This window comes from Doryrhamphus excisus, chromosome 17 (genome assembly GCF_030265055.1).
Source record: "Doryrhamphus excisus isolate RoL2022-K1 chromosome 17, RoL_Dexc_1.0, whole genome shotgun sequence".
NCBI classification, from domain to species: domain Eukaryota; kingdom Metazoa; phylum Chordata; class Actinopteri; order Syngnathiformes; family Syngnathidae; genus Doryrhamphus; species Doryrhamphus excisus.
The window spans coordinates 15,938,192-15,962,648 of NC_080482.1; the positions used below are offsets into that span (position 1 = coordinate 15,938,192).

Genomic DNA, 24,457 nt, shown 5'->3' on the forward strand with positions numbered 1-24,457 from the left:
TTTTTACAAAAAAAACTAAATCAAGTTGTAATTATTGAATTAGGTTGGCGGGAAAAGTTAATGTGATGAAAATAAAGTCAAAATATTATGAGAAAAAAGTCATAAAATTATGAAAAGAACATAATTTGAGCAAAGATGCCATTTTTAATGTAAACACAGGCAAGAATAACATCAGCAAAAAATAAAACTGAACTCAACTTTTTACAAAGAAAACTAAATCAAGTTGTAATTATTGAATTAGGTAGGCGGGAAAAAGTGATGAAAATAAAGTCAAAATATTATAAGAATCAAGTCATAAAATTATGAAAAGAACAATTTGAGCAAAGATGCCATTTTTAATGTAAACACAAGCAAGAATAACATCAGCAAAAAATAAAACTGAACTCAACTTTTTACAAAGAAAATTAAATCAAGTTGTAATTATTGAATTTGGTTGGCGGGAAAAAGTGATGAAAATAAAGTCAAAATATTATAAGAATCAAGTCATAAAATTATGAAAAGAACAATTTCAGCAAAGATGCCATTTTTAATGTAAACACAAGCAAGAATAACATCAGCAAAAATAAAACTGAACTCAATTTTTTACAAAGAAAACTAAATCAAGTTGTAATTATTGAATTAGGTTGGCGGGAAAAGTTAATGTGATGAAAATAAAGTCAAAATATTATGAGAATCAAGTCATAAAATTATGAAAAGAACAATTTCAGCAAAGATGCCATTTTTAATGTAAACACAAGCAAGAATAACATCAGCAAAAAATAAAACTGAACTCAACTTTTTACAAAAAAAACTAAATCAAGTTGTAATTATTGAATTTAGTTGGCGGGAAAAGTTAATGTGATGAAAATAAAGTCAAAATATTATGAGAATAAAGTCATAAAATTATGAAAAGAACAATTTGAGCAAAGATGCCATTTTTAATGTAAACACAGGCAAGAATAACATCAGCAAAAAATAAAACTGAACTCAACTTTTTACAAAGAAAACTAAATCAAGTTGTAATTATTGAATTTGGTTGGCGGGAAAAGTTCATGTGATGAAAATAAAGTCAAAATATTATGAGAAAAAAGTCATAAAAATATGAAAAGAACATTTACAGAGATTATTTAAGAAGAAAATGTAAATATTTGTAAAAAATAAAATAAGAACAAAAGAATGAATAGTAATAAAGAATGATAATTATGATAATAATTATCATTATCATAATAATAATTATCATTATTATCATAATTATAATTATCATAATTAAAAAAGTAATAAGTTTATCACAAAGCTTTTTTTCTTCAACCATACTGAACTTAGCATACGTATCTCCAATCCCTGGCATCCTAGAGCAAGTTCAAGAACAAGAACATGGGTCGTTTCTGAAGGGACCTAGTATGATGGCGGCCTCGGTGGTCAGCGTCCCTCCCAAAATGTCCGCCGTGACCGCAGGTTCAACTCTTCCCGGCCTGTAACGTCTTCATTACCCAGCACACCATAGGGTGTAGCACAGTGCCATAATTGAGGTCATTTCCTCCGCCTTGGAGCGGCCTAGCCTGCCAGAGCGGAGTCCTGGGTTGCCAGATCGGGGACCCAGTTAATCTAATTAGAGAGCGGAGGAAAGAGGCCCCAGGGGGACCTGGAGTGGAGCCAGGGGCCTGCTCCCTTTTTTTTCCTGAAAAACCCAGCGCCACAAAATCCAATGTGGTAACGTCTGAGGGCCTAATTCTTCCGGAGGGGGAGCAAGCGGGACTGCGTCCTGCAGGCGAGGCGGGGAACGCTTGGGGGCAGAGAAGTAGGGAGGATTTATTTCCTTCTCAACAACTAAATCAGCGACTTGCTGCAGAAGCGGACCGTAAAGCAGCGGGATCAATTCCGAGCTGGTTCCCCTTTTTTTTTTTTTTTTTTGGAAAACCCCCAAATGAGTTCAAATCCCACCCCCGCCCCCCAAACGTCAAAGCGATGGCTTTGTTTTATGTCTATCCGAGACTTTTTTTTTTTTTTTTTTTACGATGGCGTTCCCATTCTTTAAAGCCAGGCGTGGCTGTCCGTCTGTGCGTCCCACGGCATTTAAGATTCAGTCTTCCCGAGTGAACCCGGGCTTGGCGGGTCGATAATTAGGGTTTGGATCGGGGCGATGAAGCGGCGTGGGAGGCCCCCCCCCCGCCCCCGCCCCCGCCCCCGCCCCCGCGCCGCCCCCCACCGTTATAAAAGTGCTGCTAATTTGAGCCATAGAAGTTATTGAGGTTATTGCTTCTCTCTTTACCTCCAGCTTGCACACACACACACACACACACACATCCAGGTGGCCTCAAGTTCACACCCACTCTGCTGCGATCACTTTCACGGCCTTGCATGCATCCACTGGAACTTTAACAAGGCCGAGAGAGAGAGAGAGCGAGCGAGCGAGCAAGAGAAAGAGAGAGAGGGATCATTTTTCAACCCCCCCCCCCCCCCCCACACACACAAATCACTGCACGGACGAAGCGGGTCTGATGTTGACCAGTAACGTGTCACCATGTGACCTCTCACACTAACATCAAATTCTTATCAGCGGTTTCAGGATTCATATTTTCATATTTTCATATTTCATATTCATGCCCGAGTACATTTGCACTGCATGATGCACACAAAGAAGGAACACGCCATTCCAAAACCATTTTCCGCGCAGAAGATCATTGAAATGGAAATAATCAGTTCCAGGGTCAAGCTGTGGCCATCATAAAACCTTCTTGAAAGGAATAATAACTCAGAATTTATTAGTAGTGCCAAATAAACATAAAACCTTCACGAAATAAAGGATTAACAAGTAAGAATTTATTCATAAAATCAAATTAAACCCTACAATAAATCATAATTAATACAACTACAACTGGGCTGCACGGCTCTCTAATGGCTCACAGCTAGGAGACCCGAGTTCAATTCCACCCTGGGCCATCTCTGTGTGGATTTTCTCCGGGTACTCCGGTTTCCTCCCACATTCCAGTGATTTGTCTTTGTTGGGTGTTGGTTATTAGTTATTGGTTGTTGGTTATTGGTTATTGGGTATTGGTTATTGGTTATTGGTTATTGGTTGTTGGTTATTAGTTATTGGTTGTTGGTTATTGGGTATTGGTTGTTGGTTATTGGGTATTGGTTGTTGGTTATTAGTTATTGGTTGTTGGTTATTGGGTATTGGTTGTTGGTTATTGGGTATTGGTTGTTGGTTATTGGGTATTGGTTGTTGGTTATTGGTTATTGGTTGTTGGTTGTTGGTTATTAGTTATTAGTTATTAGTTATTGGTTATTGGTTGTTGGGTATTGGGTATTGGTTATTGGGTATTGGTTGTTGGTTGTTGGGTATTGGGTATTGGTTGTTGGTTGTTGGTTATTAGTTATTAGTTATTAGTTATTGGTTATTGGTTGTTGGGTATTGGGTATTGGGTATTGGTTATTGGGTATTGGTTGTTGGTTGTTGGGTATTGGGTATTGGTTGTTGGTTGTTGGGTATTGGGTATTGGGTATTGGGTATTGGTTGTTGGTTGTTGGTTATTGGTTGTTGGTTGTTGGGTAAAAACATGCTAGGTTAATTAGCCACTCCAAATTGTCCATAGGTATGAATGTGAGTGTGAATGGTTGTTTGTCTATATGTGCCCTGTGATTGGCTGGCCACCAGTCCAGGGTGTACCCCGCCTCTTTCCCAAAGACAGCTGGGATAGGCTCCAGCACCCCAGTGACCCTCGTGAGGAAAAGCGATAGAAAATGAATGAATGAATGAAGAACTATAATATTGATAAAAAATACTTAATACTTAATAATTAGGGATGTGCATTAATGATCAGTATGGATAATTATCAAACTGTTATCAGCATAAAAAAATGTGATATTGGTCGATATGTTATCAGTTGGTTGATATGGTATCAGACTTTTTTCTGATGGTTAAAACGGATATTAAAAAAAAATTCAAATATAGCCTTCATTAAATGAAGACATTCAAAGTCATAATAAATACAAGAATAATGAATAATGAATCAAATATTCTCCTCGTGAAATAAAACACAAATACATAATAGTTCACTCATAATGTCAAATAAAACCTTAATGAAGTAAATATAATAAAATAAAAATATAGCTTTCATCAAATAGATAATGAATAAGTAATCATGAATACATGACAATGAAAAGAAAACCAGTTAAATATGACAATAAAATTTTTTGTAAAAAATATAATATAGTTAAAAAAAAAAAAAGGGGATAAATACTCTTAAAGGTGCTGGGAATGCACGGCTTTCAATGTCTAACTTGATGACCGTAGGAGAACATGTGGACGGGTTATTGGGTATTGGTTGTTGGGTATTGGTTGTTGGGTATTGGGTATTGGTTATTGGGTATTGGTTGTTGGGTATTGGTTGTTGGTTGTTGGTTATTGGGTATTGGTTATTGGTTATTGGGTATTGGTTGTTGGTTGTTGGTTATTGGGTATTGGTTATTGGTTATTGGGTATTGGTTGTTGGGTATTGGTTGTTGGGTATTGGTTATTGGTTGTTGGGTATTGGTTTTTGGTTATTGGTTATTGGTTGTTGGTTATTAGTTATTGGTTGTTTCTTATTGGGTATTGGTTATTGGTTGTTGGTTATTGGGTATTGGTTGTTGGTTATTGGTTGTTGGTTATTGGGTATTGGGTATTGGTTGTTGGTTATTGGTTGTTGGTTATTGGTTGTTGGTTATTGGTTGTTGGTTGTTGGTTATTGGGTATTGATTGTTGGTTATTGGGTATTGGGTATTGGTTATTGGGTATTGGTTGTTGGGTATAGGTTGTTGGGTATTGGTTATTGGTTGTTGGGTATTGGTTGTTGGTTATTGGGTATTGGTTGTTGGGTGTTGGTTATTGGGTATTGGTTATTGGTTGTTGGTTATTTGGTCATTGGTCATTGGGTATTGGGTATTGGTTATTGGTTGAGTTCTTGAGACATCGGTACCTTTATTGAAGGACAGAACAACATGGATATATCGGCCATCGGTAGGAAAGGCATCTCCAGCAACCATGTGATGTTCCTACGTGGAACGTCCATCCCGCGTGCCACAGATCAACCATACTTAAAGTGGTCTGACATGGTTCTCCTGCCTGACTAAAGGTCTTTGGATGAGTCCTGCCTTCTTGGGATTAAAGTCAGCACATGTGACGCAGAAAGCAGCCCCCCCCCAAAAAAAAAAACAAATCGGTAAAACGGAGAGGGTTTTTCTCCAGGGCTGCTCTTTCTTGTGGAGGGCAAGCAGGAATGTCGGCCATTTTTCCATCAGCGGCTGTGTTTACAGGGAAACGTTCCGCCGATGTGGGAAAGATTTATGACTTATTTACGCTCCGACTCAACCCGGCCTTTTGTTGAGCTGATCACTTTCGATGCCGAGCGCCAGACCGCCAACAATCCCAAAGAATGTGTGCGAGTGTGTGTGAACGCGAGGGAGGAACCTGGTGTGTGTGTGTGTGTTGTGGTTTTGTTCTCTCAGCTTTTGTGTTTGTTGTGTGTGTTGTTCATTGTTTGACTTTGTGCGTCTTCAAGCGTGTTTTGCGCATTTTCCTGGCGTGGGTCCCGCCACCTCCTCATGTGATTATTCCTAGATTGTAATCAGCCTCTTAAAGGATCAATCAGGCGTGAGATAAACACATCCTGCTTCATGAAGAGCGAAGATGTGGCCAAGGATCGCCAAACAACATCAATTCCGCGTGTTGGAAGCTGGTGGAAAAACATTTGGAAGAGTTTTAGCCTCTTCATCTTGGTTAGCTGCACGCTTTTATTTATGCGTTCGGAAGCAACGTGTAAATTCAGCGCTAACTCACGCTAAGGAAAACTAGCATCCATAGAGTGGAACCCGCAACTTCAAACAACCCGAGGTCATACGATCCAAAATGCAAGCAACATTTTATGGGCAGTACAGCAACCCCAAACGCTGCTACGGTGATCCATCACCACCGAAAACTGTTCCCTGTTTCCAGTTACAGTACACATTGTCCTAGTGCGGCGAGGCGGACCCCTCGGAGGGGGGGGGGTGTTGGGTGGACGGCTTTGCACGCTGGCTTTTACTGGGTATTGGGTATTGGTTATTGGGTATTGGTTGTTAGGTATTGGGTATTGGTTGTTGGGTATTGGTTATTGGGTATTGGTTGTTGGGTATTGGTTATTGGGTATTGGTTGTTGGTTGTTGGTTATTGGGTATTGGTTGTTGGGTATTGGGTATTGGTTGTTGGGTATTGGGTATTGGTTGTTGGGTATTGGTTGTTGGTTGTTGGTTATTGGGTATTGGTTGTTGGTTATTGTGTATTGGTTGTTGGTTATTGGGTGTTGGGTATTGGTTGTTGGGTATTGGGTGTTGGTTGTTGGGTATTGGGTATTGGTTATTGGGTATTGGTTGTTGGTTGTTGGTTATTGTGTATTGGTTGTTGGTTATTGTGTATTGGTTGTTGGGTATTGGTTATTGGGTATTGGTTATTGGTTGTTGGGTATTGGTTGTTGGTTATTGGGTATTGGTTGTTGGGTATTGGTTATTGGGTATTGGTTGTTGGTTGTTGGTTATTGGGTATTGGTTGTTGGTTATTGTGTATTGGTTGTTGGTTATTGGGTGTTGGGTATTGGTTGTTGGGTATTGGGTGTTGGTTGTTGGGTATTGGTTATTGGGTATTGGTTGTTGGTTGTTGGTTATTGTGTATTGGTTGTTGGTTATTGTGTATTGGTTGTTGGTTATTGGGTGTTGGGTATTGGTTGTTGGGTATTGGTTGTTGGGTATTGGGTATTGGGTATTGGTTATTGGTTATTGGGTATTGGGTATTGGTTATTGGGTATTGGTTGTTGGTTATTGGGTATTGGTTGTTGGGTATTGGTTATTGGGTATTGGTTGTTGGTTGTTGGGTATTGGTTGTTGGGTATTGGTTGTTGGTTGTTGGTTGTTGGTTATTGGTTGTTGGGTATTGGGTATTGGTTGTTGGGTATTGGGTATTGGTTATTGGGTATTGGTTATTGGGTATTGGTTATTGGGTATTGGTTGTTGGTTATTGGGTATTGGTTGTTGGTTATTGGGTATTGGTTGTTGGTTATTCGGTGTTGGTTATTGGGTATTGGTTGTTGGGTATTGGTTATTGGGTATTGGTTGTTGGTTATTGGGTATTGGTTGTTGGTTATTGGGTATTGGTTGTTGGTTATTCGGTGTTGGTTATTGGGTATTGGTTGTTGGGTATTGGTTATTGGGTATTGGTTGTTGGTTATTGGGTATTGGTTGTTGGGTATTGGGTATTGGTTATTGGGTATTGGTTGTTGGTTATTGGGTATTGGTTGTTGGGTATTGGTTGTTGGTTATTGGGTATTGGTTGTTGGGTATTGGTTATTGGGTATTGGTTGTTGGTTGTTGGTTATTGGGTATTGGTTGTTGGTTATTGGGCATTGGTTGTTGGTTATTGGGTATTGGTTGTTGGTTGTTGGTTGTTGGTTATTGGGTATTAGGTATTGGTTGTTGGTTATTGGTTATGGTATTGGTATTGGGTATTGGTTATTATAACAACAACATAACATGGTTATTACCAACAATACGTACTGTAACTGGAAACAGGGAACACGCTGGCTTTTACAGAGTTCTACTGAATCTACCGTCAACGTGATCCAGACTTCCTTATGTGGGCTGCAGATTGCCTGCACTCGGTAAATGCAGAGCTCCGTATCCGGAAGTCCTCGGGAGCGCTCGGGAGTGTGACCAATCACGGCGAAGTGGGCGTACCCGGAGGAGGGCGGGTGAACTAAAAGACCGTTTGAATCGGCAACACGAAATTCAGAAAACGAGCACAATAGGCGTCCTTTAAGAATCGCTAGTGTGTGCAATGCTTCGTGGGTAATGTAGTGTGAAGCAAGTGGAGTACTGTTAGTAAAATGTGAGCAGTGATGTGCTAACGTACTAATAACTGGACCGAAACAGTGGCGCTGATTCGCACATCATCTGAAAAAGTTCATGTTCTTTATTTACAAATAGCTTGCGTTCGCTTCAATGTTCTTACAAAAATGAACACTGGGAACCAGGGGGTCCAAAATGAGGCCTCGGGGCCGTTTACTGCTCATGGCTGTGTTTTATTTGGCCCTCGGCACACGTGTGTGTGCATGTATGACATTAAGCATATGTGTGTGAATCACATCAATTAAATGATGACCGCAAGTCGTGAAACCAACATTTGAAACTACTTCCACTCCGCCCCCCCCCCCCCCCACACACACACACACCCCACGCAGCAAAAGGGGGATTTGACACCAAAAAAAGCCCCCACAACAACACATTTTTCCCTTTTGCTTCTTTCATTGCCAGAGGATTCAAACCTAGTCCCACGGTAAGATGATCTTATCAAGAAACACGTCTCTGTGAAAAAAAAAAAAAGGACGGGATCTTCCCACACCACTTCCTGTGTGACTTTGACAACACGTCTATTGTTTCCAGCATTAATGCTGACTGTCAAGCTCCAGCTGCTGCTCTATGTTTCTTTCCTCTCTTTTGGTCTTTGCTATCGGCTTCATGCTGGACTGGACTCGGTGCCTGGACACCCAGTCAATGTGGCACCAGATGAATACAACAGGTCTGAAATCAGGAAAAATCCAAAAACCTCGCCTCTCGCCCAAAGACAGCTTGGGGTAGGCTCCAGCATCCCCGCCCACCCTAGTGAGGAAAAGCGAAATGGAAATGGATGGATTCAATACCAGCCATTTTCCAAAAGCCGTCTCTCTATCAGCTCCACTACAATGGGATGGGGGGGGGCTCAGAAGCCGGATGTGAGGACGCCGACGGGATGCACAGCACATCCGAAATGGGAGCGCTGCTTCGGGCTCCAGCAACAGTTTGGTGGAATTTCACATTCATGTTCCCAGTCCCGCTAAAATGCCGTTCATGGATGAAGATATTTTTCTTTTTTACCAAAGAGAAACCAAATCAGGGCGGCACGGTGGTTTAGGGGTTAGCGCGCAGACCTCACAGCTAGGAGACCAGGGTTCAATCCCACCCTCGGGCATCTCTGTGTGGAGTTTGCATGTTCTCCCCGTGCATGCGTGGGTTTTCTCCGGGTACTCCGGTTTCCTCCCACATTCCAAAAACATGCTAGGTTAATTAGCCACTCCAAATTGTCCATAGGTATGAATGTGAGTGTGAATGGTTGTTTGTCTATATGTGCCCTGAGATTGGCTGGCCACCAGTCCAGGGTGGACCCCGCCTCTCGCCCCAAGACAGCTGGGATAGGCTCCAGCACCCCCCGCGACCCTCGTGAGGAAAAGCGATAGAAAATGAATGAATGAATGAGAAACCAAATCACCAAATCCAATCACTTTCTGCCTGGGCTTGTTTTGTAAACAGAGAAGCAGAGCTTGGGGGAGGGCAGAGAGCGTATTGCCCCGACAGCCACGCCCATAAGGAAGCCACTACTCTGTGACATCACAAAGGAACAGTTTTGCAACACCCTCTGAAATGGAGCATTTTGAGCCATCACTAACTTCTGTGAAACTTTGGCATCATTTAATAGGAGAATACAACATTCTAACTACAGTAAACCTCGGATATATCGGACTCGGATATATCGGAAATTCGCTCACAACGGACAGATAAAAAAGAAGCGATTTTTCTGTAATGCATTTCCAATAAAAATTCATTGCATATATCGGATTTTTTATAACGGATTTCGCCTATTTCGGACAAAATCTCCAGTCCCGTTCCAATGCATTTCCATGAAATTTCCCTCGCATATATCGGATGGCCGCATCGTGGCGCTCCGATTCGCCGAATCGTGACAGGCCGCTATACGACGTCATTTGCAGCGTTTGCAGCGTTGCCTGCGCGTCCAGGTACATTGGAAACATAGTCAAGGAAGTGCCTTTTTATAACGGATAAAATCCCATTTACGCATATACCGGATATAAATCCCATATATGCGTAAAACGGACATTTTCCGGTATACGCATATAACGGATTTCGCTTATATCGGACAAAACCAGTGGGAACAATTGAATCCGATATATCCGAGGTTTACTGTACTAAATACAGCGTTTAACATTGTTAGAGCATTCTAAATATGAAATAACACCCCTATAGTCACCTTTACAGTCATATTAGCCAATATAGTAGACATAGTAAGACAAAATCAGACTTGTGCCCGTGAGTGTTGGTATAAATGTTGTTTCCGGACATTTTCCGGACACAAACGGACATTTTCCGGTATACGCATATAACGGATTTCGCTTATATCGGACAAAACCAGTGGGAACAATTGAATCCGATATATCCGAGGTTTACTGTACTTGCAAATATACAAAATTGTGTCATTCAGCTTTTTGTCAAAAGGGCACATTTCACACACGGTGATTAATCATGATTAATTCATTTGAAAACAGATTAACTTGATGAAACGTTTGAATCATTTCTAATTCTCAATGTATTTAATAGTTATACCTTTCCTCACATAGGCGGCTGGGGCCATCCGACCTCTTGTTTCCACGGTGATCGCCACAACATCAGAGGGCTACCTGGACCACGCCCTGGAGCGAGCCAAGTACAGAGCCAGCGAGATGCCTCAGGGCTTCACGTATGACGTCATCCATCGAGCCTATCAGAGGGTAGGGTACGCACAACATGGACTTAAAACGGACATTTTCCGGTATACGCATATAACGGATTTCGCTTATATCGGACAAAACCAGTGGGAACAATTGAATCCGATATATCCGAGGTTTACTGTATAAACGTAGAAATGTGGAAAAAGCAGAGTTCTCTCGTCTCCAGTCATGCAGCATAAGAGTTGCGCAATACATCGTAAACAATGCATAATAGGAGTTATGGTGACTATAGGGGTGCTATGTCTGCACGGCTCTAATAATGTCAAACGTATTTCCAAAGTCATGAACAGATTTGAAATGTTCTAACTATGAAAATATTACATTCATTAACAATGAATCCTTTCATGTGGAGATGATGTATGGGGGTCAGGTCTGGAAATACTAGATCTAGACCTGGAACCTAAAAATCTAATAGATTGGACGACTCTTTCAGCTAACTTGGCTTTTATGTACATCATCTCCCACAAGATGCCAGGTTTCCCTCCACAATCAGTGAATGCATCCATTGATGTTCAATCAGGCTGGAGAACAACACGTCAATACACGTCAATAGATGTCAATACATGTCAATAGATGTCAATAGATGCCAATACATGTCAATACACGTCAATAGATGTCAATAGATGTCAATAGATGTCAATACACGTCAATAGATGTCAATAGATGTCAATAGATGTCAATAGATGCCAATAGATGCCAATAGATGTCAATAGATGTCAATAGATGTCAATACACGTCAATAGATGTCAATAGATGCCAATACATGTCAATACACGTCAATAGATGTCAATACATGTCAATAGATGTCAATAGATGTCAATAGATGTCAATACACGTCAATACATGCCAATAGATGTCAATAGATGTCAATAGATGTCAATAGATGCCAATAGATGTCAATACACGTCAATAGATGCCAATAGATGTCAATAGATGTCAATAGATGCCAATACATGCCAATAGATGTCAATAGATGTCAATAGATGCCAATACATGCCAATAGATGTCAATAGATGCCAATACATGTCAATACACGTCAATAGATGTCAATAGATGTCAATAGATGTCAATAGATGTCAATAGATGTCAATAGATGTCAATAGATGTCAATACACGTCAATAGATGTCAATAGATGTCAATAGATGTCAATACACGTCAATACATGTCAATAGATGCCAATAGATGTCAATAGATGTCAATACACGTCAATAGATGCCAATAGATGTCAATAGATGTCAATAGATGTCAATAGATGCCAATACATGCCAATAGATGTCAATACATGTCAATACACGTCAATAGATGCCAATAGATGTCAATAGATGTCAATAGATGTCAATAGATGCCAATACATGCCAATAGATGTCAATACACGTCAATACATGTCAATAGATGTCAATAGATGCCAATACATGTCAATACACGTCAATAGATGTCAATACATGTCAATAGATGTCAATAGATGTCAATACACGTCAATAGATGTCAATACATGTCAATACATGTCAATAGATGTCAATAGATGTCAATAGATGCCAATAGATGTCAATAGATGCCAATAGATGCCAATAGATGCCAATAGATGCCAATAGATGTCAATAGATGTCAATAGATGTCAATACACGTCAATAGATGCCAATAGATGCCAATAGATGCCAATAGATGCCAATAGATGCCAATAGATGCCAATAGATGTCAATAGATGTCAATAGATGTCAATACACGTCAATAGATGTCAATAGATGCCAATAGATGTCAATAGATGCCAATAGATGTCAATAGATGTCAATACACGTCAATAGATGCCAATAGATGTCAATAGATGTCAATAGATGTCAATAGATGCCAATACATGCCAATAGATGTCAATACATGTCAATACACGTCAATAGATGCCAATAGATGTCAATAGATGTCAATAGATGCCAATACATGCCAATAGATGTCAATACACGTCAATACATGTCAATAGATGTCAATAGATGCCAATACATGTCAATACACGTCAATAGATGTCAATACATGTCAATAGATGTCAATAGATGTCAATACACGTCAATAGATGTCAATACATGTCAATACATGTCAATAGATGTCAATAGATGTCAATAGATGCCAATAGATGCCAATAGATGTCAATAGATGCCAATAGATGCCAATAGATGCCAATAGATGCCAATAGATGTCAATAGATGTCAATAGATGTCAATACACGTCAATAGATGCCAATAGATGCCAATAGATGCCAATAGATGCCAATAGATGCCAATAGATGTCAATAGATGTCAATAGATGTCAATACACGTCAATAGATGTCAATAGATGCCAATAGATGTCAATAGATGCCAATAGATGCCAATAGATGCCAATAGATGCCAATAGATGTCAATAGATGCCAATAGATGTCAATAGATGTCAATAGATGTCAATAGATGCCTTCAGGGAGGCAGATTCTGTGGAAAAGTGTGTTGTCCTGCTGGGAATCGGTGGTCTTCCATTGCTCTTTCCTGGTCTGAATACACTTGATTTATTTTAGCGGTTTGGTTGCGGAGTCGGCATGAGATTCCCAACTCGGAGCGACTGCGGAACGTATACGGAACGTCTGGATGGCTTGATATGATGATGATAGTCGTTGTTAGCGGATGGTAGCATCGCCGCGTGACGGAGCGTGACTATAGCCCTTCTGCCCACATGAAGCGGTTCCTTCGGGGTCACGCTTGGTCGGCAACGTTTCCAACAGGAAGTCCCACCTCCTCCTCCTCCTCCTTTTGTTTTTAATGAAGCCCCCGGGAGGTTCTGGAAAGCCCTGGAACTCAACGCAGCCCATCCCGTCCAAACCGCCGCCGCCGCCTCCTCATCCTCGGTCCCAGCTCGCTCGGACCAGACCCTCCCCTCCCCTTCCCTGCTGGCTGTTGCCACGGTGATAGTGACCGGTCCTATTAGCGATGACTTGAGCAGATGTGGTGACACAGGCGATAGAAATTCTGCGCTCCGGTCGGTTTATAACGTGGCTCTCTGTGGATTTGGATCGCAGCTTCACCACCTCAGCTGGATCAGGGTGTCGCTAGGAGAGGTTCAGGAAATAGCAACTCAAGCCTTTGACAAGCTATTTAACCTTGTTGCCATGGCGAGCGTGCCTCTACATCCTCCCATTGTCCCCACCATGCGTCATGTCCACGCAGCTCTTTAATAAAACCTTTCCTAATTGGACAACAACTGCTTGGATTGTTCTGGATCCGTGGGACGTAAGGGGGGGGGGGGGGTGCTCGGGAACTCCACTTCCCAGCAAGAGAAGAGACGTGTTCCCTCGAGACGCAAGCGGCGACCCGGCGGAGTGAGAAATATGCAAAGGTCAGCGAGGTTCTGAGCGGGCGAGGGCTAAATGTGACTGACAGCCAGCAACAATAACCCCTGAGCCCCCGAGACGCCGGGTGACGCCTTCTTTATTTACTGGCAGATAAATGTCAGGCAAACAATTATGAATTTCAGGCGGGGATCCTGTCCAAAGAAATATTGCTTCTTGTCCAGGCTCGTGCCGGAATCAAGTACTCTACCACCACTCTAGCATACTATTAGAAGTACACCATTCTATTGGAAGTAGAGCCGTCGTAAACATACTGAAACTACCGTGGAATATTGGTTAGCGCAGGGGTGGGCAAACTTTTTGACTCGCGGGCCGCATTGATATGACAAAATTTACGGGGGGGGGGGGGCAGACTATATATTTTACACGTAACAGTCCACCTGGTATTATTGTATCTGTAAAATTGTCATGCAATCTGCTATTATTATTTATTATTTTATATTTATATTTAAATATTTTAAAAATAATTAAATATTATAATAATTAAAATAAAATTAAAATAATAATTATTATATTATTATTATGTAAAATATGCAAATATAACAATATTATTATATATAATTAATATAATAATTAGACTATATATTTTACACGTAACAGTCCACCTGGTATTATTGTATCTGTAAAATTGTCATGCAATCTGCTATTATTATTTATTATTTTATATTTATATTTAAATATTTTAAAAATAATTAAATATTATAATAATTACAATAAAATTAAAATAATAATTATTATATTATTATTATGTAAAATATGCAAATATAACAATAATATTATATATAATTAATATAATAATTAGCATTAATATAATAATTATAATAATCATAATAGTTCTAATAATAATTATAATAATCTAATAATCTAATAATAATAATAATTATTATTATTATGTGCTTGTGTCCCTTTTTTCAGGAGCACTTTGTAAACAACAGACCATGTCAAAAAACGAAATTGATACAACCATCAAAAGGTTGGCTCAGGCCATGATGCCAGGTTGTATGTTGAGTTTAAATTAAATACTTTGGAAAAGATTGGGCGGGCCGTATTCAAACACTTGGCGGGCCGGATGTGGCCCCCGGGCCGTAGTTTGCCCACCCCTGGGTTAGCGTCATTAATCCATTCTGGAAGGTCCAACTTCAACCAAATCAATTTGAACCAAATCAATCAATCTGTTACAGAAATGCAAAAATGTGACCACAAAACACATTTTATCGTTTTTGACGCAGAAAATAATTCAAAATTCAAAAAAGTGATGAATGAAAAGGATACATTAGCATAGCATTTGAGGCTACTTTGGCCTTCTTTGACGACGCGACTGTTGCCAAAGACACAATGTGACAGTAAGATCAAGACGGACACCACCTTCCTGTTTTGCTATGAGTTATTTCTTCAAATTTGAAGAGAAAATTTAAAAAGTTTCTCATCTCAAGTTTCTGCTTTCCTTTTAAAGTATCCCAAATTGAATGCCAGCGTTCCGTGGAATCGAACTGAAAGGCGGCATGGCCATGTCGCATCACGTGTTCACGTCATCATTTATATGCACGGAAAACTATAATTGTGAAACTATAAAAAACAGTTTTGCGTGAACAACTACATTTCTGATTTCTGATTCCAAAACATGCTAGCTACGTATGTTCCACTGTATTTGTTTATATTGTTTAAAATATTTGTTTTTTGTTTGAGTTTTCAGAATGAATTAATGATGAAAACCAAGGTTCCACTGTCTTTAAACCAATAAGAACCCTGCCCGGCTTCTTAACTCGTTCAAACTTTCTTCAGTCGGTGACTTCAGGGCCCACAGATAATCAGGCTTTGCATCTCATGTCAAAGCCTGCAGGTGTTTGTGATTATTTGGCCAGACGCCGTCTGCCGTGACATCATCAAACTGGACCTGCCAACTAATAAGAGCGATAAGGATGCGATACGGAGACGCTCTAACGGCGGCTGCAAAGCTACCAACTAAATGAAGGGAGTGGGCGTCACATAAATGAAACCACCTGGAGAGGTGAACTGTACAAAGTAAGGGAAATCGAACCTTTACTGAAGGCTCGATGCACAAAAACCACTCGGGCATATATATAACATCTTTTCAAAGGGAACCTCTTATGCTAATTTTTGAGTTGTGGACTCCTATAGAGCAGCTACACATAATAACCAGCACAGAAAGCTTTCTAGATCTTCCAGAATCTGCACCTATTTCTGCATTTCTTTGGATTTATCTTTTTAAAACGTCAGCTTTTAACATACCGTATGTGTTAGATCCCGAAGCTGATCCGGAAGTACAGACTGGACAGTTTCGTAAGGGAAGAGGTTTCTTCAAGAATTGGTCAGTAGCTTTAGCATTTTAGCGTTTAGCATTTAAGCTACAGCATCGGTAAAGTGTAATGTAGTCATTACACAATTGGGGGACTAGCAGTGTTTAAAAAAAACTCTGGGAATAGGCTACAGTAAACCTCGGATATATCGGATTCAATTGTTCCCACTGGTTTTGTCCGATATAAGCGAAATCCGTTATATGCGTATACCGGAAAATGTCTGTTTTTATATCCGGTATATGCGTAAATGGGATTTTATCCGTTATAAAAAGGCACTTCCTTGACTATGTTTCCAATGTACCTGGACGCGCAGGCAACGCTGCAAACGCTGCAAATGACGTCGTATAGCGGCCTGTCACGATACGGCGAATCGGAGCGCCACGATGCGGCCATCCGATATATGCGAGGGAAATTTCATGGAAATGCATTGGAACGGGACTGGAGATTTGCGGGGGTCTGGCGTAGGGCGTTCCATCTCAACCGCCCGGTCCTCCATGGGGCAGTGTGCCCGGGCCTCTTCTGTCCTGGCCGGGGCGGTCCTATGTTGGTGGTCGGGCCTGGGGTTACCTGGGGCGGGCCTGGTTCTGCTTCCTGGGGGTGTGTAGGGCCACGGGAGGCGGTGCCTCCGGCCGTGGATGGGCTCCCTTCCGGCCGGCGGGGGCGCCCCTGTGCCCACGGGTGTGTGGCCTTCGATGCCCTTCTGCCCTAGTGGGGTATGGTCTCCCGCTGGTCTCAGGGGTGCGGCTCTCCTCCGGCCTGCTGGCGCCCTGTTGCCGGTTGGGATTGCTCCTCCATGGCCTCTTGCTGGTCTCTTCGTGGAGTTGCTTCGGGGGCGGGTCTTGGGGAGTCGGCCCTGGCTTTGCCCACACCCACGGGGCCGGAGGATCTCTGGCGGTGGGGGCTTGACCTGGCTGCGCGGGGCGGGGTTTGCTGGGTGGTAGAAGGCAGTCTCTCTCCTTTTGTCATTCTCAGTGACAATTACACGTCTCTCCCTCTACTGCCCCCCCCCCCGACCCCACCTTTCTCTTCTCTCTTCTTCTTTTCTGTTCTTCTTCTTTTTTATCTGTCCGTTGTGAGCGAATTTCCGATATATCCGAGTCCGATATATCCGAGGTTTACTGTATTAGCAACCCCGCTGCCTGTATGCACACTATATAATGCTACACACACAAGCGCTTTTGCTCCATGACTTACGCAATACAACACAGTTAGGGTACTGATAAACTGGTACTTACTGCTGGCTCTGCCTGCAAACAGCCACAGCAAGAGGAAGTCACCACACCACTCTCAATGGCGGTAAATATGGCTGCAATCTCCAGCTCGGACACCGACTTCCTGGTGGACCCCGCCATTATTGTCCCGGTAAATGTATACTTTTCTCCCTGTATACTTCCTCTTGCTGTGGCCGTTTGCAGGCATACCTAGTCGATTTTCGCACTCACATGTCGATCAACCAATAGGCGAACAGTTCAACCCAAGACACACTTAGGACCGCCCCCTCATTTGAATAGTTTTTCCTTCTGCATTTCAAGCTGACATTGTCTGCAGCATGAAATAAATACATATGAGAGCAGAGTGCTTTTATTTATTTATTGATATGTAATTCTATTTATATATTTATTTTTGTATTTATTTCTACATTTATTTTTGTATTTATTTTTAATTTTTGAATCTTGTTTTTTATTTTTGTATTTATTTTTGCTTTTATTTATTTATTTATGTATATATTTTTTTATTTTTGTTTTTATTTCCATTTATATTAATTTTTTTGTATTGAATTTTTTGATATTTTTTTTCATTTTTGTTTTTATTTCCACTTTTATTTATTTATTTATTTATTATTTTGGCAGTTTTGGTCCTCCATACCTAAGAAGCGTGGCATCAGTGAGGAAAAGTGGGAATGAAGTGTTAGACATTTACCAAAAAAAAACACTTTCCACTGCATGGAATAGCATCTTTTTAGCCAACAAAGCCGTTAAACCTAAAAAAAAAGAAATCATGAGTATGACTTCAAGGCCAGCGATGCATCATGGAGATACAAACGTGTCTCCCAACAGTAACAGGAAGTGCAGTCCTTGCATGCTGGGTACATCAAGATTGGGAAGTGTGAAGTCTTTTGCCACCTGGCGCCCATTCCCGCCCATTCCCGCCCATTCCCGCCCTCTCTGTGAGGACGGTGATGGGGACAAAATGAAGCAAGGCGTTGACAAATTTAGTCTGGGAGGAAACGGGCTCGGCCGTGCTCTGGCTGGTCGCCTGGCTGGCTGGCAGGAGACGGTGCCCCCCCCCCCCTCCGTGTTCCCCCTTCTATATTTTTTGGTTTTGGCGGTTGCGGTTAGTCCAGATTTAAATGGCGCTTTTGAGTGCGGCGACCCCAGGCTGTTTGAGGTGCGGTCTGACTCCACGCGAGGCTCCTGCACAGCATCAGACGACGTCTGCTCAGCCTTTCAAGCTGGGGGGGGGGGGGCATCGTACCAGGCAGGGCCATTATAAATGATGATGATGATGATGATGATGATGTCACCCGGCTGTCCGCCGCCATTACACACTGAGGAGCAATGACTCCTTTACAGCGGCAAAGACTGTGCCTGTAGAAAGCGTCTATACAGTACATATACTGTTACTGTACAGCCTATACATATACTGTAAAGACTACGTACTTCAATACTAATTCCTGGAGACGAACACAATAATGAATGTATTCCTTCTTAAAGCTCAAGTCAGCATTCATACAAAAAGCACACGCAATTTGTTGTGAGCGTTAGCATCACGTTAATAAATGTATTCCTGTATGATTGACGACTACTTTTCATGAACTCATATTCATTTGGACAAAAAAAAAAAAGACATGACATTGCAGTGTTGCCGTGGTAAAACTGCCCTTTGTGATGTCACAGAGGAGCGCACTTCCTTATATGGGCGTGGCTGTAAGCCAGGAGAGCAGCATGATTGCACTGAAATTTGAAACTTTATTTAATATTTATTTAAAAAAGAGAATATAATATTGTTTGCATTTTAATAAAACGCATATTTGGCTTTGACTTTTGTTGAAATTCAGTTTGTGGAAAAAATATTGGGATATATATATATCCATATATATATATATCCATATATCCATATTGACCTAATTTAATTTAACATTATTTCAACAGAATATTCAAGCGCCAACCTGGTTTTTATTTGCTCGGTCATTTCCAATATTTTATTTCTGAATAAAGAGGAGGAAATAAAAAATCTCACACATTGATGAACTGAAGAAATTAATCAACTGATTAATCGATTATTAAAACGATCCTTACTTGCAGCCCTACTTGTGAAGAACAGGAGGTAGCAGAGATGAGGATGCTGAGGTTCTCATTGGGAGTGACCAGGATGGATAGGATCAGGAAGGACATTACATGTTAGAGGCCTTGGAGATAAAGTCAGTTATGGGCCAGACTGAGATGGTTGGGAGTGACCAGGATGGATAGGATCAGGAAGGAGTCCATCAGAGGGACATTACATGTTTAGAGGCCTTGGAGATAAAGTCAGTTATGGGCCAGACTGAGATGGTTGGGAGTGACCAGGATGGATAGGATCAGGACGGAGTCCATCAGAGGGACATTACCTGTTAGAGGCCTTGGAGATAAAGTCAGTTATGGGCCAGACTGAGATGGTTGGGAGTGACCAGGATGGATAGGATCAGGAAGGAGTCCATCAGAGGCACATTACATGTTAGAGGCCTTGGAGATAAAGTCAGTTATGGGCCAGACTGAGATGGTTGGGAGTGACCAGGATGGATAGGATCAGGAAGGAGTCCATCAGAGGGACATTACAGGTTAGAGGCCTTGGAGATAAAGTCAGTTATGGGCCAGACTGAGATGGTTGGGAATGACCAGGATGGATAGGATCAGGAAGGAGTCCATCAGAGGCACATTACCTGTTAGAGGCCTTGGAGATAAAGTCAGTTATGGGCCAGACTGAGATGGTTGGGAGTGACCAGGATGGATAGGATCAGGAAGGAGTCCATCAGAGGGACATTACATGTTTAGAGGCCTTGGAGATAAAGTCAGTTATGGGCCAGACTGAGATGGTTGGGAGTGACCAGGATGGATAGGATCAGGCAGGAGTCCATCAGAGGGACATTACATGTTTAGAGGCCTTGGAGATAAAGTCAGTTATGGGCCAGACTGAGATGGTTGGGAGTGACCAGGATGGATAGGATCAGGAAGGAGTCCATCAGAGGGACATTACATGTTAGAGGCCTTGGAGATAAAGTCAGTCATGGGCCAGACTGAGATGGTTGGGAGTGACCAGGATGGATAGGATCAGGAAGGAGTCCATCAGAGGGACATTACATGTTTAGAGGCCTTGGAGATAAAGTCAGTTATGGGCCAGACTGAGATGGTTGGGAGTGACCAGGATGGATAGGATCAGGAAGGAGTCCATCAGAGGCACATTACGGGCCAGACTGAGATGGTTGGGAGTGACCAGGATGGATAGGATCAGGAAGGAGTCCATCAGAGGGACATTACATGATAGAGGCCTTGGAGATAAAGTCAGTTATGGGCCAGACTGAGATGGTTGGGAGTGACCAGGATGGATAGGATCAGGCAGGAGTCCATCAGAGGGACATTATATGTTTAGAGGCCTTGGAGATAAAGTCAGTTATGGACCAGACTGAGATGGTTGGGAGTGACCAGGATGGATAGGATCAGGAAGGAGTCCATCAGAGGGACATTACATGTTTAGAGGCCTTGGAGATAAAGTCAGTTATGGGCCAGACTGAGATGGTTGGGAGTGACCAGGATGGATAGGATCAGGAAGGAGTCCATCAGAGGCACATTACATGTTAGAGGCCTTGGAGATAAAGTCAGTTATGGGCCAGACTGAGATGGTTGGGAGTGACCAGGATGGATAGGATCAGGCAGGAGTCCATCAGAGGGACATTACATGTTTAGAGGCCTTGGAGATAAAGTCAGTTATGGGCCAGACTGAGATGGTTGGGAGTGACCAGGATGGATAGGATCAGGAAGGAGTCCATCAGAGGGACATTACATGTTTAGAGGCCTTGGAGATAGAGTCAGTTATGGGCCAGACTGAGATGGTTGGGAGTGACCAGGATGGATAGGATCAGGAAGGAGTCCATCAGAGGGACATTACCTGTTAGAGGCCTTGGAGATAAAGTCAGTTATGGGCCAGACTGAGATGGTTGAGAGTGACCAGGATGGATAGGATCAGGCAGGAGTCCATCAGAGGGACATTACATGTTTAGAGGCCTTGGAGATAAAGTCAGTTATGGGCCAGACTGAGATGGTTGGGAGTGACCAGGATGGATAGGATCAGGAAGGAGTCCATCAGAGGGACATTACATGTTAGAGGCCTTGGAGATAAAGTCAGTTATGGGCCAGACTGAGATGGTTGGGAGTGACCAGGATGGATAGGATCAGGCAGGAGTCCATCAGAGGGACATTACATGTTTAGAGGCCTTGGAGATAAAGTCAGTTATGGGCCAGACTGAGATGGTTGGGAGTGACTAGGATGGATAGGATCAGGAAGGAGTCCATCAGAGGGACATTACCTGTTAGAGGCCTTGGAGATAAAGTCAGTTATGGGCCAGACTGAGATGGTTGGGAGTGACCAGGATGGATAGGATCAGGAAGGAGTCCATCAGAGGGACATTACATGTTTAGAGGCCTTGGAGATAAAGTCAGTTATGGGCCAGACTGAGATGGTTGGGAGTGACCAGGATGGATAGGATCAGGAAGGAGTCCATCAGAGGGACATTACCTGTTAGAGGCCTTGGAGATAAAGTCAGTTATGGGCCAGACTGAGATGGTTGGGAGTGACCAGGATGGATAGGATCAGGAAGGAGTCCATCAGAGGCACATTACATGTTAGAGGCCTTGGAGATAAAGTCAGTTATGGGCCAGACTGAGATGGTTGGGAGTGACCAGGATGGATAGGATCAGGAAGGAGTCCATCAGAGGGACATTACAGGTTAGAGGCCTTGGAGATAAAGTCAGTTATGGGCCAGACTGAGATGGTTGGGAGTGACCAGGATGGATAGGATCAGGAAGGAGTCCATCAGAGGGACATTGCATGATAGAGGCCTTGGAGATAAAGTCAGTTATGGGCCAGACTGAGATGGTTGGGAGTGACCAGGATGGATAGGATCAGGAAGGAGTCCATCAGAGGGACATTACAGGTTAGAGGCCTTGGAGATAAAGTCAGTTATGGGCCAGACTGAGATGGTTGGGAGTGACCAGGATGGATAGGATCAGGAAGGAGTCCATCAGAGGCACATTACATGTTAGAGGCCTTGGAGATAAAGTCAGTTATGGGCCAGACTGAGATGGTTGGGAGTGACCAGGATGGATAGGATCAGGAAGGAGTCCATCAGAGGGACATTACAGGTTAGAGGCCTTGGAGATAAAGTCAGTTATGGGCCAGACTGAGATGGTTGGGAGTGACCAGGATGGATAGGATCAGGAAGGAGTCCATCAGAGGGACATTGCATGATAGAGGCCTTGGAGATAAAGTCAGTTATGGGCCAGACTGAGATGGTTGGGAGTGACCAGGATGGATAGGATCAGGAAGGAGTCCATCAGAGGGACATTACAGGTTAGAGGCCTTGGAGATAAAGTCAGTTATGGGCCAGACTGAGATGGTTGGGAGTGACCAGGATGGATAGGATCAGGAAGGAGTCCATCTGAGGGACATTACATGATAGAGGCCTTGGAGATAAAGTCAGTTATGGGCCAGACTGAGATGGTTGGGAGTGACCAGGATGGATAGGATCAGGAAGGAGTCCATCAGAGGCACATTACATGTTAGAGGCCTTGGAGATAAAGTCAGTTATGGGCCAGACTGAGATGGTTGGGAGTGACCAGGATGGATAGGATCAGGAAGGAGTCCATCAGAGGGACATTACATGTTAGAGGCCTTGGAGATAAAGTCAGTTATGGGCCAGACTGAGATGGTTGGGAGTGACCAGGATGGATAGGATCAGGAAGGAGTCCATCAGAGGGACATTACATGTTAGAGGCCTTGGAGATAAAGTCAGTTATGGGCCAGACTGAGATGGTTGGGAGTGACCAGGATGGATAGGATCAGGAAGGAGTCCATCAGAGGGACATTACCTGTTAGAGGCCTTGGAGATAAAGTCAGTTATGGGCCAGACTGAGATGGTTGAGAGTGACCAGGATGGATAGGATCAGGCAGGAGTCCATCAGAGGGACATTACATGTTTAGAGGCCTTGGAGATAAAGTCAGTTATGGGCCAGACTGAGATGGTTGGGAGTGACCAGGATGGATAGGATCAGGAAGGAGTCCATCAGAGGGACATTACTTGTTTAGAGGCCTTGGAGATAAAGTCAGTTATGGGCCAGACTGAGATGGTTGGGAGTGACCAGGATGGATAGGATCAGGAAGGAGTCCATCAGAGGGACATTACAGGTTAGAGGCCTTGGAGATAAAGTCAGTTATGGGCCAGACTGAGATGGTTGGGAGTGACCAGGATGGATAGGATCAGGAAGGAGTCCATCAGAGGGACATTACATGTTTAGAGGCCTTGGAGATAAAGTCAGTCAGACGCTTTTCCACACCGTTGCCAGATGTTGACGTCCAGCATGCGTGCAGCTGCTGGGCGTGACGCTCACTTGCGTGCTTTAAAGGTGGCAAGGATGTACTTTAAGGCGGCAAGGATGTACTTTAAGGCTGCAACGCAGGATTTCCTCTTTAGGGAGGACGGTCTTTGTAGTAACAACAAACATTGGGATTTGCTAATACTTCCTAAATCCATGCCAGCCTTTCTTGTCAAAAGGCTTTGTTGTGTTTTGTTCTAATGCCAACTTTGGTTCTTCATTCATCATTTGTTATGTTCCGTATCGTTATTGTGGTATTTTGTCTAAGATGACGTAAAAGTACTTTTTAAAAGTTATTCTCCTTTATATCGACCTGCTGAGGAGAGGCGCTAAAGCCGTGTCGTGGTCGTGTTGAGTTTAGGTTTGCCCGCTTGAGTGACAGCCACAGCTTTGGTTTCTGTTTACGCGTCTCCACCATCAGCAGTAGCACATTCGACATCCGTCACCCCAGGAGTCTTATCGCTTGATCTGGATCAGATCTGGATTCAACTTGATATTTGCCACAAGACTTTAACATCACCACTTACACAAATTACTGCTATATGACTGCTATATTACTGCTA

General features: G+C 42.6%; 1 protein-coding gene across 3 annotated transcripts in view; it reads left to right on the forward strand.

Moving 5' to 3' along the window:
* meox2a (mesenchyme homeobox 2a) overlaps positions 1–24,457 on the forward strand; it is a 61,750-nt gene that overhangs the window by 17,583 nt on the left and 19,710 nt on the right. For all 3 annotated transcript variants that reach the window (XM_058052841.1, XM_058052838.1, XM_058052839.1), the window contains exon 2: positions 10,437–10,586. The gene's annotated coding sequence lies outside the window, so the exon portion shown is untranslated. The remainder of the gene's footprint in view (positions 1–10,436; positions 10,587–24,457) is intronic.